The sequence below is a fragment of the Neofelis nebulosa genome, chromosome 4 (assembly GCF_028018385.1).
Source record: "Neofelis nebulosa isolate mNeoNeb1 chromosome 4, mNeoNeb1.pri, whole genome shotgun sequence".
NCBI classification, from domain to species: domain Eukaryota; kingdom Metazoa; phylum Chordata; class Mammalia; order Carnivora; family Felidae; genus Neofelis; species Neofelis nebulosa.
In genome coordinates, this window is record NC_080785.1 from 28,850,625 (window position 1) to 28,864,503 (window position 13,879).

At 37.5% G+C, this 13,879-nt stretch overlaps 1 protein-coding gene across 1 annotated transcript in view; it reads left to right on the forward strand.

Annotated features, from left to right (window-relative positions):
• Positions 1–13,879, forward strand: part of IQUB (IQ motif and ubiquitin domain containing) — a 236,829-nt gene that overhangs the window by 121,205 nt on the left and 101,745 nt on the right. Inside the window, exon 13 of the transcript XR_009260278.1 lies at positions 4,161–4,301. The gene's annotated coding sequence lies outside the window, so the exon portion shown is untranslated. The remainder of the gene's footprint in view (positions 1–4,160; positions 4,302–13,879) is intronic.

The following is a 13,879-nucleotide window of genomic DNA, read 5'->3' on the forward strand; positions in this document are numbered from 1 at the left end:
AGTGCCGATATATAGAATAAGTAATACAGCCTACAGCACAGTCCCATGGATAGACATCAGTACTTCCAGAAGTGATCTCGCACACTGGAATTTTATATCCTCATGAAGTAAGTAGAGAGAGTGTTTTCTGGAGGTAAGGTGAGCTGGGCATTCTATTTTCTGTCTGCTAAAACAATAGGAATTCCTTTCTTCCAGTCAAAAATATTAAGTAAGTCAAGGCCATCTATGAGCATAGCATACTGGGCATATAAGGTCTGGAAAATAAACACCTGCTGTACCGGCACTAAGGCCATCTAATGGTTTTTACCCAAACAACTCAAGGGAGGATATCTCCTCAAATGTGTTTTTGAAGTACATGGTGTTTTATGAAAAAAATGAAGATAATAAATGCTGCATATTAAAATGTTTGTGACAGGTGCATTTAAAGTCTTCTCTGACCTCCTGCCCCTAAGTGTGTTCACATGACAACTTCCTTGAATAAATACTTAGTCTGGAGGCTATTCTGGAAAGCAGAGGTCTCTGATACACTTGGTAACTATAGTTACAGTTGTCTCTTCTTTTCCTGGAATGTAAAATAATATATCATCATCTCAGAAGTCATTTTGAAAGCCTTAATGAGATAAACACTCATTTTTCCTTGCAATATTCTTATTGTTGAGTGCTAGTCATAATTTCCTTCTCTTAATGATAAAAATGATGTCTAGCCATAAAGCAGAAGCAAGATGTGAATGCTAAGTCTTACAACTTGAAGAACAAATCTATTAATTAAAAAAGTATTCCAAGGAAAGTGTTTTTCTTGTCATTATTAAAACAAAATAATTTATTTAATTAATGATTATTCTGGATAATGATTATATTGAGTTTTAATTGGCTAATCCATACAAACTTGGCAAAACGTTAATACAAAACTGATTTTTTAAAATGTTCACCAAAAATTGAAGTGTTCCTCTCAGCTTGGAAAAGCAATTGTAACACGTGGAAGAAATGGGAAATTAATCCAGTGGCTTGGTAATGTGAATCATTCCCCTACTCCCTGATGTCTCTTGTGTCTTGTGGGAAGGGACTCTCCTCCAGGGGCTCCGAAGGAAAAAGGTTAACAAAACTTGTCTCTTCAGTTCTTATTCATGAGAAGGCATTTAGGAGGATATTTTAAATTTTACTTCCTCAGTTATACTAAAAGGCATATCTATAGTAAAATAGAAACACTTTAATAAATATCCTTCAGGATAGATTTGCCAATCTTTCCTGTTATGTCCAAGGTATGGTGTTTCCCCCACAAAGAAATAGAGTACTTGATATGCCAGGCAGAATTCTTTTCCAACTTAGTTTCTACACCCATTGCTGAGGTCTGTGACTTGAGCTCAACTTGGGCTGGGAAACTGACTTGTGTGGGTCCTGGATGCTGTCCCTACCTTTTTATCCTGTTGTGAACACGATGGGTAACAAGAAAACACACTGGCAAAGGCGTAGGGAATGATTTTGGCTGCAAATTTTTATTTCTTAAGTAAAATTTTGTTACTCTGTTCGCTTGTACCTCACCTTCAGAATTTATTTCCTTATGAATTCTGAGCCTTCTTACCACTGTAGGAGAGCCCCAAGTCCAAACATTAAAGAGACCATGACTGTCATCACTACTCCTTATTCTTCCCTTTAACCCAGGTCCACAGTGGTAAGAGCAAGTTTTTTAAAGTGACACCAAAGCCAATAATCAAGAGAAAAAGATGAAGTAGATTGAAGCAGGAGCTCAAGAACAAGTGACAAGGACTGCAAACAACTTTTGGTGTCTGTAGCTTGTCACCATGTGCCAGCAGATAGGTAGCTCACACAATGGGCCAGATTGTATTGAAGAAAAATAGTTGAAATGGCCATTTTTCAACTAGTGGTGTCTTTTAGAGGTGTAACATATAAGAGCAGGTCTACTGACTATATATTTCAACAAATTGCTACATAATTACTTATACAGGTGACTTTTCAGTATTTTATTTGAAAATAAACATATTGATTATCAGAGAGTGAGCTGCTTGAAGGCAGTGCTGATTCATATTTATTATTCTGTCTAAATCTATCTAAATATCTAGATATATTTAGATATCTATCTAAATCTAAAATAGTGTAAGCATCCTTGCAAGGCTGGAGAGCTCTCTTTCTGCCCCCCCCTCTCTCTTTATATATATATGTATATGTATATGTATGTATATGCATACATGTATATGTACATATGTATATACATATGTACATGTATACATATATACACATATATGTACATGCATATATACATGTACATATACATATATATGTATGCATGTATACATGTACATATATACATATGTATATGCACATGTATACATGCATACATATATATGTATATGTACATATGTATATACATATATACATGTACACATATATACATATATATCTGTACATACATATATGTACATATATGTATACATACATATATATACATGTACATATATATGTATGTATATGTAATTTCTATGTGTATGTTCTATATCTATATCTATATCTATATGTCTTTATCTATCTATGTATATATATCTGTTAATCTCACCAGGGCTGGTGAAAGAGAGAGAGAGGGAAGGGGGGAGACATAGAGGAAGGGAGGGAGAAAGAAGGAAGGGGAGAGAGAGAGAGAGAGAGAGAGAGAGAGAGAGAGAGAGAGAAAGAAATATATAAACCTTCCATATTTTCCTCCCTGTAGTGATGGAGTGAGAAAGAGATTTGCAAGACAGCTGTGTTCTTGGTTGCATTGAGAAGTTATTGTTCATTCTTTGGTGGGTGTGACTCCTGCTCCAACTTTTGGACACAGGCTCCTTGTGGACATGCAGTAAATCCAACATTGCCTTCACTCTGCTAAAGGATGCTTAAGTTCTATCAGCTCTCCTAGACACTAAGATTCTTAGAAGGCTCTTCCCACATCTTTTTGAGGTGGTGGTGAACTACAGTATTTTGGGTTCTGTACTGAGTTTTAATGTTGAAGGAGTGGTTTACCTCTATACCACCAACCAATGTTTTGGACACCACTTGAGTGTCATATAATCCAACACAGTTTTGATGCTGTTCACTCAGAGGTAGCATTAGATCCCACAGGCTCAGTCCCGGAAGACTGCTCTCTACTTCACATGCCAATTGCAAGTCCAGGTTGTTGGATGTGCTTCTGACTGAATGGCTATAAATTAGAAGTTTCCATGACCCCTTCCCTGGTTTTGATTAATTTGCTAGAGTAGCTTTCAGAATTCAGGGAACCCATTAATTCATTATATTACTAGCTTATTACATAGGATATGGAAGGATGCGAGTCAACAGCCAAATGGCTAGCCAACAGCTAGCCAATGGACTAGCTTATTACATAGGATATGAAAGGATGCGAGTCAACAGCCAAATGGAAAGATACATACAGCAAGGTGTGGGGAAGGTGCAGCAGACACACCACTCTCCCTGGATCTCCTCATGATCACCAACCCATAAGCTCTCTGAACCCTCTCCTTTTGGCTTTTCATGGAGGCTTCATTACACAGGCGATATTTATTAAATCATTGGAAACTGGTGATCGATTCAACCTCTAGTTCCCTTCCTTCTCCCTGGAAATCAGGGGATGAGTCTGAAAGTTCTAACCCTCTAACCACATGGTTGGGGTTCCCTAGCAACCAAGCCCCATCCCTAGGTGTTTCCAAAGCCACCTCATAAACATAAACCCCATTGCGGTGGAATGAGGCTTATTATGAATAATAAGATGCCCATTTCACCTTTGTGGCTCTGAATCAATTTCAGGAACTGATGACAAGAGACCAAATGTTATAACAAAAGATGCTTCCATTGTTGTTATCACTCAGTTCCAGAGGTTTTAGAAGCAGTGAGCCAGGAACCATGGATGAAGACCAGATATATATGAGAAATATATTTTGGTCACCTGAATGAACAAATATATATGTCAAAAACCAAACTGTACACAGAATAAAACAAAGTAGAAAGACGAGTTTATTGCGAGGTTTTTGACCTGCAAGCTGGGAAACTCAAGGCTACAGGAGCTGTGAGTTCTGGATTGCTCATGGAATAAAGGGTTTTTATGGGGTGAATGTGGAAGTTATTTGGCTTTTTCAGCTGACTGGTTGCCTAGTAGTCGTCTTCTTTATTTGCATTAGGGTAACTGAGCCAGGGGAACAAGGAAGTCCAAAGATGACGTGAGCAGACTTGGTGTTTGAAGATTGGCTGGCATCTGGGGGTTGACTGGCATCCTCTGCTGATTTCTGAGAAAAGCTGCAAATTCCTGAGAATTATGTTAGGTAAGGTTAAGTTTTATTGTTCTTTAATGCACCTGTGTTGGCCAACTCTGTTTTTGTCCCCAACATAAATGACTCTGTCGTAGTTTTGGTTCTACATACAATTCTTATAAATATCACACTCTGCAAGGTGGTAGGTTCTAATAACAACACCTTCTGCAGCCTTCAGATCTGATCACTTGCAGAATTCATATTCTCCATATCTTGGGAATGGGAAAATTGAAATTTGGTGGCTAGCGGTAGAGGTGTGGTGGTGGTTATGTGGAGTTTTGCCATAATGTCGTCTCTGAACAAACCTTTCAGAAAAGTTTCTGATTCTGATATTTGTAAGTTCTCTATTCCTAAAATATGGACCATGTGTGCCCAGAATAAGCTTTTGTTGTCAAGTCCTGGAAAATAAGATCCTACAAGGCATCTGACACTATCCTGTTCATATTATATGTCAGAGTAACACTTGAAGTAACATGTCTTCGTATTATTTAATTCTTATTAGTAGCTTGGTTGTTTGTTTAAATCTCATTAGTAGCTAATTCATGTAATTAACTGTAATTTTCCAGGATGGTCTTTTGGTAGCTTACGAGTATAGAAATGTGAAATTTCCCCTAAAGAATGATAAATAAATTCATCACTTTCATCACTGACATATGGTCTTTAGTGTCAATAATCTAATAAAGGTCTTAGGTTAGACTCATAAAAATAAGTAAAGATTAGAAAATGAGACCTGTAGGAAAAGATTAAAGGATCATTCAGAAAAACTGAGAGCCCTTTCACTGATAATCTTCATTTTTCTGATAATAAAATAAGGAGAATGTTGGTCACCTTCATAAAGGAGAATTATTGTTCTTCATAAATAATAGAAGAAAGAGTAAATAAAGTGTTAATTTTAACACTTGAATGGGTCAGAAATTTCACCCAGTTGGAAAATATTAAGGATTACTTTAGAAATGAAAAATTTAGAATTATTCTTTCTGGATTAAGACAGGACAGCTTTCTGATTTGTTGGTTGTGATCTGGGACAGGTTAACTAAAGCACGTGGACAAATCTGATCGCTTTAATAAAGTTCAGTCAACTGTTTAATCTTAGAAACCCTCTGTCATTCTTAGAATGGCCTCTGGAGGTCAGGGTTGAGGCATGGTGTGTTGCTGAGTTCCCTAGTTCAGTCTTTGCGGTCAGAGTACCGCAAACACTGCTACTTTTGGTTCTCCATCTGGTATCACTCATAAACTCTAAGTTTGTTTATGCATAAAAGATAATTCAACTAACAAGCCAATGTGCAATATTCTGTGTTATTGGATACTTGCATATCTTTCTAAACATTTTTAATTTATACATTTAAGTAAGAGTCTGTATTAATTTCTGTTAAAATAAAGTAGTTAGGGCTCAAAGAACATTAAAAAAGATCTGTTAAGGTCTTGAAATATGTAAAGACTTGTAAAATAATACATATTGAGAATGAAGGCACCTCAAGTTTAAAATAATAGGATTATTTTAATTTTTCTCACGTTCCTAAAATTTAGGATTGCAATCATTCTTTTAATTCAAAAGCATTTGAAAGCTCTCCAAAAAATTTTAAAAAACCATTTGGAATGAGGTAGAATAATTTACCATTATTACTGTACGTTAGTGTTTTTATTAGCCCCGACTCCGAGAATGGCAGGCAGCCAAAAGACATCCATCCTCCCCCGAGTCCCTCCTGTGCATCCTTACTCCACAGTCCAATGACTAGTGAAGGCCAGCACCTAGGAAGGGGGGATTAGAGGAAGGTTCTATATTTGAGAAGCTCTTTACCAATTTTTGGAACTACATGTTTTCCTATTCTTTTGCTATTTTCTGCTTTCTTCCCATTTATACTTATTTGTGTTTAAACAATGCTCCCGGCTATCCTTGAATATTTTGGAAAAATATGAATGGTAGTCTTATATTTTCAACGTCTAAACGTGTAAAACATTTAAACATCTAAACGTCTAAATGAGTTGCTGTATTTAATTATATATTGTGTGGTAATAAATATGAGGATGATTGATCTGTTTCCAGATATTATTCACTTAGAAAGAGTATGCCCTGGTAATTCTGGTAATGCCCAGGCTTTTCCTAGTCCTCTGAGTCCCTTCCCTCTTCCTGCCCTCATTCCCAAACCTTATTCTTTAAGGCTCCAATGTCTTCTCTGTGAAGGTTTCTCAAATTCCATCATGTGAATTTCACACCCCTTTCTGGGTTTACTCACTGGATCTTATGCATACCTCTGTTAAAACTCATGCAGTGGCATGTTTTTAAGTTCTTCCATGTTCCTAAAATTCACAGTTACAAACAGCAAGGCAAAGAGGATATCAAAACATTTAAAAACCAGCAGAGTACCAGCGTTGATCAATTGGAACGGAGACCAGCTTGAAATAACACTGGTATGGTGGGGCTTAAAAAGATCTCTTCAGGCTACCTTCTGAGCTCATTAAGGGCAGGACTTCTGCATAACTTGGTATTCTTAGGACCTAGCACAGTACTTGGCATTTGGTTGATCAATAAATGTTTTATGAATAAGTGAATGAGATATCAAGAAAAGTTATTCATTAATTCCAGTGTAGTGTGAATTCCAGTGAAGTGTGAGTAGTGACTTCAGGATTGCCTGACACCATTTAATGTTAGACATTAGGTTAGCTTGTGTTGTTCCTCATATGAGGTGATCCTAATGACACATTCCACAAGATCTATGCGTTGAATTATTGTGACAGGCGATCTGTTCTCACACTTTCCTGGTATTTTTGAGGGACAGAATGGGTTGATTAAATTGGATTTGTGAAAGAACAGATAGTAGATAAACCTGTTTCTCAAAGAAATCAGTCTGTGATGCCATTTAAAAAATAACCTGTAATTAATTATTTAAAAGATATCGAACATTTTGAAAGCTGTTATTCCTCATAAGTTACTTTCACGTATGGTAGGATACATACTAGATGAGAGTCATTCTTCATTTAATGTTTATTTATTGTGGAAAAAGATTCTTTGGATACAGTTTAGAACTATTTAAATTGAGGAAATAAGTGTTCAGTTTGCCTCGGGGTAGCAATTCTTCAGAGACTTTTTTTTTATAACCTTAAAGTAGAGACAGTACATGTCAACCTGGTTTCCAACTATCTTTCCTGTGATGATTCCTTTATCTTATTCATTGGGGGATGGCTTTAGTTTCTTTCCACTTTCTTCTAGTAGTTGAAACTTTCTTCTTAGCAGAGTGGTGGGTCCTTCTCTCCTACCCTAAGCGATGCACATTTCAACCCCACAGCACACGTTGAACTGAATAGACTCAATTTGCTCCTCTTAGACTACTCAGGGGAATAAAGTTTGGGGCCAGTGCTGGTCAATTTGAGGTTAATTAGACCTACATAAAATAATTATTTACCTCTGCTTAATATAGTGCTTCTAAGTGATGAAACCACAGCAAGGATTAAAGGGCATGAGTTTTGTCCCTCCGGTTAAGTTAAAATGGAAATCAGGGTGGGGCTATAGGAAGCTTTAATCTTACAGTCCAAAGGTTCCAGCTTTCTCCTGGGAGACTGTGTGATAGCAGGCAAATCTTGGAACTTCTGGCAAACCTTTTTCTCATCGGAATTATTAAGCATTTGGCTTAGCTCACCTCTAAAGTGTTACATGGCTCCAAAATTCTACAATTTTTAAAACATTTTTTAAGTTTATTTATTTATTTTGTGAGGGTGGGAGGGGCAGAGAGAGATTGGAAGGGAGAGAATTTCAAGCAAGCTCTCCCTTGTTGATGAGGGAGCATAAGGCAAACTGATGCCCTGCAAGCCCCCCTCCCCCAGGTGGGATACGTGTGACATTCCTTAGGTGCTCCTGACTGCCCTGAAGCTAAGAGAAGGAGAAAACAAATGGCTAACTGAGGAGATCACAGTCATGCAGGACATGAGTCTCCATCAGTTTACATACGTCTTAGTAAATGACAAGAAAAAGGCAATCTTATCAATAGCCTAACCTCCAGAAACCTATAGACTCAGTTTCCTGGAGCCTTAACATCACCCTCCCCGCCATAGTGATGTGGGCAACAAAGACAAGAATGGAATGGTAAATAAGATTAAATTTCCTCATAACCTGCAGCCCATTGACGAATACTTGAGATAGGCAGAGTAAAACGTTCCTCCAAGAATGCTCTATGGTCTTAATGCTTTGCTAGAGAAAAAACAACTTTAGCTTGACAATAACTACGTCTCAGGTATCTTATTGGTCCTCTTTAACATAGAAACTCCTTTTGGAAACTTCCACTTTTGCCTTTACCTCCATAGTACATAACCAGCCACTCTTCGCCACCCCAGTGCAACTCTTATTTTCCCATGGGGTCTGTCCTCGTGCTTTAATAGACTCACCTTTTTTAAAATTTTTAAAAAGTTTTTTAAGTGTTTATTTTATTTTTGAGAGATAGATAGAGAGAGAGAGAATGGGGGAGGGGCAGAGAGAGGGGGAGACACAGAATCCAAACAGGCTCCAGGCTCTGAGCTGTCAGCACAGAGCCCAACATGGGGCTCGAACCCAGGAACCGTGAGATCATAACTTGAGCTGAAGTTGGCACTTAACTGAGCCACCCAGGTGCCCCAAAATTCTACAGTTTTTTAAAAGGTTACTTTTCAAAGGTTTGGGAGTTGTGATTAAGCAGGTGTTGAGGAGGAATGTTATTCTGCTCTTTAAGATCCTTTTAGCTGGACTAAGAATCAAATTGATGTGAGACAGATTAACAAGAGAAAGTCAAATTTAGAATCCACACAAACATGAAATTCCAAAGATAGTGAGGCAACATGACACTCATATGAGGTGAGGAGAGGAGTAGGGTCTGAGGATACAAAGGGGAGAAAGACCATTAGCAACAAAGGTGAAAGGAGATGTTTAAAAAACAAAGGTTGTCCAATTATGCAGATAAATTTCTTAGGGAAAGAGGAATCTCTGTTTGTAGATCTCTGCCTGATATAGGCTGGCAGCTGATGGGGAGGTAAAGAGCTTTTCCTGAATGTGCCGGGTTTTGACTGCTTTTAATGCAAAATAATGTTCATGCAAAATGAACCATCTTGGGGTGGCCTGCCCTTGGCCCCTACACAGGTTATGAACTGAGCATGTTCTGTCTGCCCAAAAGCCTCCCCCTGGGCTCTGACCCTCTAAATGTTTGCATTGTAATAACAGCTGGCATCTCCTCATCGCACAAACTGTCCTTTTCATTCCAGAAACGGGAGCTCCATAATGGTTTTTGGAGTTACTCCCTTTCAATTACTGATTGATTTCAGGGCACTATCCCCTTCTAAAATTATGCCTGGCACATATTCAAAGTAAGAGAATTACAAATTTGCTTTCTTAAGACGTCAATGTGAGTAAGTGTGCGATTTATTCTTCCAAAAGTGAGACCAAGACAATAGAAATTAGCCTGAAACACGAATGCAAAAAAGATGAAAATGATGATGCTTCATCTTAAAAATTAACATCTGCTGTGGTATTGAGGAAAGTGCAAGTGGAAGACTGAGCTGCTTTTTAGAGCCTGAGTCTCGGTGCTTTTAAGAGTGCTCTTGTGGGGACCTCACATGTCCTCAGTTTGCAGATACTAAAGCCCAATTGTCTTTCTTCCTAAGTAAATTCTAGAAGATTGAGTCATCCTGAAGGAATTTTTTTGTATACAATAATGCCAATTTGTTAATTTATAACCAAAAACAACTAAGAAGTAGACTAGAATCCCGTGGAGCTGGTCAGCAAATTGTGTTTCTTATAGGAAAGTTTAGTTACAAAATTAAATCAATATTAGAAGATTACTTGGTAACTATACTGTTATAGAGTGGGGAGTGACACGATCTCCTGGGACAATTAAAATAATAGTTAACGCTGAGGAATATTATCACCAATCTCTATAGTAAGCTTTTATTTCTAAACAAGAATTAACCAGTCTCTTAGGCAGTAATGGAAACACACTGGTGAATTTTTACTATTAAATCTTTATATTTAGCATGCTATAGTCACCATAAACTCTAGTCCTTATGATAACTGTACTTTCTCATTAAAGATTTTCCAAGATTATAGTACTCCCAACTTAATTATATTTCAAAATGCTTTTATTTTATAAGGCACAGGGAGTTGCTTATTGGGATCTAGGAAATGTAGTTGTCTGAGCAACCTATTTGTAAATCTTTTCCTTGGAGGGGTATTTCTTAAGAAAATGTCAAAGCCAATCATGTTTATGTTGGGTATAGTTAGCACTTGTTCCTTACCACTGTTCATAAATGCACCTTACTTGGAATCTAAAACGCTTATGCAAATTTATAGATTGGACTGAGTTACACCAGGCAAATCGCTTAACTACATTGTGGTTCTCAAGGATTTGCTGAGATTTTGGTAGATGTAATTTAAAGGGCAACTGTAGTTTCATCTTCTATGTTTTTAGTTTTCTTCAAGACACAATTTACCTATAAGGCTCTATTTGTTTTATATGTGTGCAGGTATAGTAGGACCTCAAATACCTGTAACTCTCAGCTTTCAGTATTTATTAAGGGTCAGTAATTGTAAAATACAGTAAAAATTTGAAGATGTGGCCAAAGTAAATTTCTTTTTAACTAGGCAGATTGAATCATAGGCAAAATATTGAAACATTTATAGTGTCTAAAATGATTTTTTTTTTTGGACTAATTTAAGCAAGGTTGTTCAGGTCTCCTTTTTCCTTAAAAAAAAGAAAGGAAATTTGAACAAAGTTCTAGTTAGTTACTTTGTTAAAAAATTGATTGTATTCATAGCTTTTGAAGTTAAAATTAATTTAAAAACTTCCTATGATAGTTTGGTTTAGGAACCATTGTCTTAGGATATGGTCTGAGCAAGAATATGTAATAAGCAGCCCTTTGGAAGTGATTTTTGTGATCTCTTAAAAAAATATCCACATAACTTAACTCACTAGCTAATATTGCCAGCAACACAGATGCCATTTTCCTATTAAAGCATTTTTATCTGGAACAGTTGACAGTTAAGTTTGAAGTTTTCAGGAGAGAGCAAAGTACTAAGAATGAGGAATAAGGCAAAAGATATTGAGTATAAATTGTCCTGGACAGTCTAGGTAGGGCATAGGCAGTTGGAGACCCTAGACGGGCAGTAAGGCATGGGTTGTGAAAGTACTAAAAATCAAAAAGGGAGTACAGAAAAAGGAATGGAGTAATGTTTTCATACCTACATGGATCTACATATTCTCATGCATTCATGAGTTTGACCTCTGAAGGTCCCCTTGACCAAAAATATCCTTTCTGATATTTCTCCATAGTTGCCTGAAATTCTCATTGTATTTGTTTTGGGGGGATAAAAGCAAGGATGATCTAGCCCTTTTCTTCTAATCAGCCTATAAGCATCTCATTAACAAGGATTGTATCCTGTTTCTCTGAACACCCACACCGTGCATAACAGTGATGTGTATATATACATGTGACCTTTTCTTGTGAAGGAAAATGGGGCATCTTCATTTCTACCTGTTGAGACTTCAGCTCATGTTGGTGTCCAAGGGGCACCACAGAAGGAAGTGCAGCCTCAGTAGAGGAGCACTAGTAAGGGTTAGAGTAGGAAACGTTGGGCCACCCTGGCCTGCTCTCAGTTTTCTTGCTGGAGGAGGATTTCTGAGAAAGGTGTTTCGTTGATTAGGTACCCTTGCATTGATCAGACCCTTGCATTGTCTTTCTGAATGGGAAAAGTGTGGGGTTTGGGGGCAGAAAACTTAGAACTGATTCCTAGATGTGGGATTTGGCCCAAGCACTCTCTCATCTTCACTCACCATTATCCTGATCTGTAAAATGGGATGAAACAGTAACTACCCTGGCCTTGTGGAACCCAATTCCTTCTCTGGCTACCTAGTGATTATGTCTGGTTGACATGAGTGTCCACCTCTTACTGCTTGCTCCTCACTTTCCTATCATCCCCACCCTACCTGTTCATGTGGTTAGGGATTAAAACGGTGATGGTTATTGCTTAAAGCTTGAAAATTAACTATTTAAGTAAAAGAAAAATCCTTGCTGCAGTCTGATTTCAAATAACGTGAAGGTAAACATCAACTCAGCCGATGGGCAAATTCCAAATTAGTGTAGTCTGATTTTAAAATTTTATTCTGGGGGCACCTTGGTGGCTCAGAGGCTGGGCGGCAGACTTTGGCTCAGGTCATGATCTCATGGTTCCTGGGTTCCAACCCCACCTCAGTCTCTGTGCTGACAGTTCAGAGCCTGGAGCCTGCTTTGGATTCTGTGTCTCCCTCTCTCTCTGCCCCTCCCCCATTCTCTCTCTCTCTCACACACACACTTTTTCTCTCAAAATAAATAAACGCTAAAAAAAATTCTTAAAAATGTAAAAAATAAAAATGAATAAAAATCTTATTCTGGGGGCACCTGGGTGGCTCAGTCGGTTAAGTGTCGGACTCTTGATTTCAACTTGGATCATGATCCCAGGGTCATGGAATCAAGCCCTCCTCGGGCTCTGCATTGAGGGTGGACCTGCTTGGATCTCTCTCTCTCTCTCTCTCTCTCTCTCTCTGTCTGTCTCTCTCTCCCTCTCTCTCTCTCCCTCCCTCTCCCCCTTCCTCCCTTCCTTCCTCCTCCCTGCTCCCTCTTGCCCAATTGTGTTCTCTCTCTCTCTTTAAGAAAATAAATAAAATAAAATAAAATAAAACAAAATAAAACAAAATCTTATTCTGGGTCTTTAGACTACATGTATGAACTAGTTCCCTGGGTATTTTCACATTTGAAATCCATTGATACACATCTGAGTGTGATTTTCAAGGTTACAATTTGCAGAATTATAATAGGGCAGAAAGTTTCATTGCTGTTACTCCTTAGATTTTCTGATTAAACAGGAGCTGGATTTTCTTGGTTGAAGAATGAGTGGAGCAAAGTGGTGGGTTATTTATTTATTCTGTTCCTAATCTATTCTCTTCATGTTGCGTATTATTACTTTTTGTAGTGTTCTTGCTTCTGGTATTTTAAACTATCTTTTAATATTTCAGTTGATGTTGTATATCGAACAGATGTCTTAAATTATTTCAGCATGGTGTACAGAGAAACCTAAAAAGAATTTGTTTTAAAAATCATTATTTGTTGCTTTTCCAAAACTTGGTAGAGTGCTTTCTCCATTTTTTCCCCCACAGTAATATTCTTGATTTCATCTTTTGAGGTCAATATGTTGCCTCATATTTATATTAATTCACTGGAGCAAGGTCTTGAGTACATTTGTCAAATGTCCAATTTGGTTATAACCAAGTTAACGAGTAACATTTGTTATTAATTACATCAATAAAAACATCATAATCTTACGACTCTGGTTTGAGCCTAATAGAGTAGGAGGTTTGAGGGATGAATATTCACAGGCGATTAATGGACTGTTCTTTAGAAAAAAACATGCTAAGAATCATTTTAATAGCCTCTTTGCATCCTAACCAGACTTCAATCAAATCAAACTGTTTCTGGCTATAAAAAAAAAAATGTAATCGGTTCCTCAAAATTAAATCCAATGAACTTGTCTTTGTAGAAGGTCAAGTAATATACTCTCATGAAAGAAAATGGTTCCTCATTTAATGCATCAGTTATTAAAA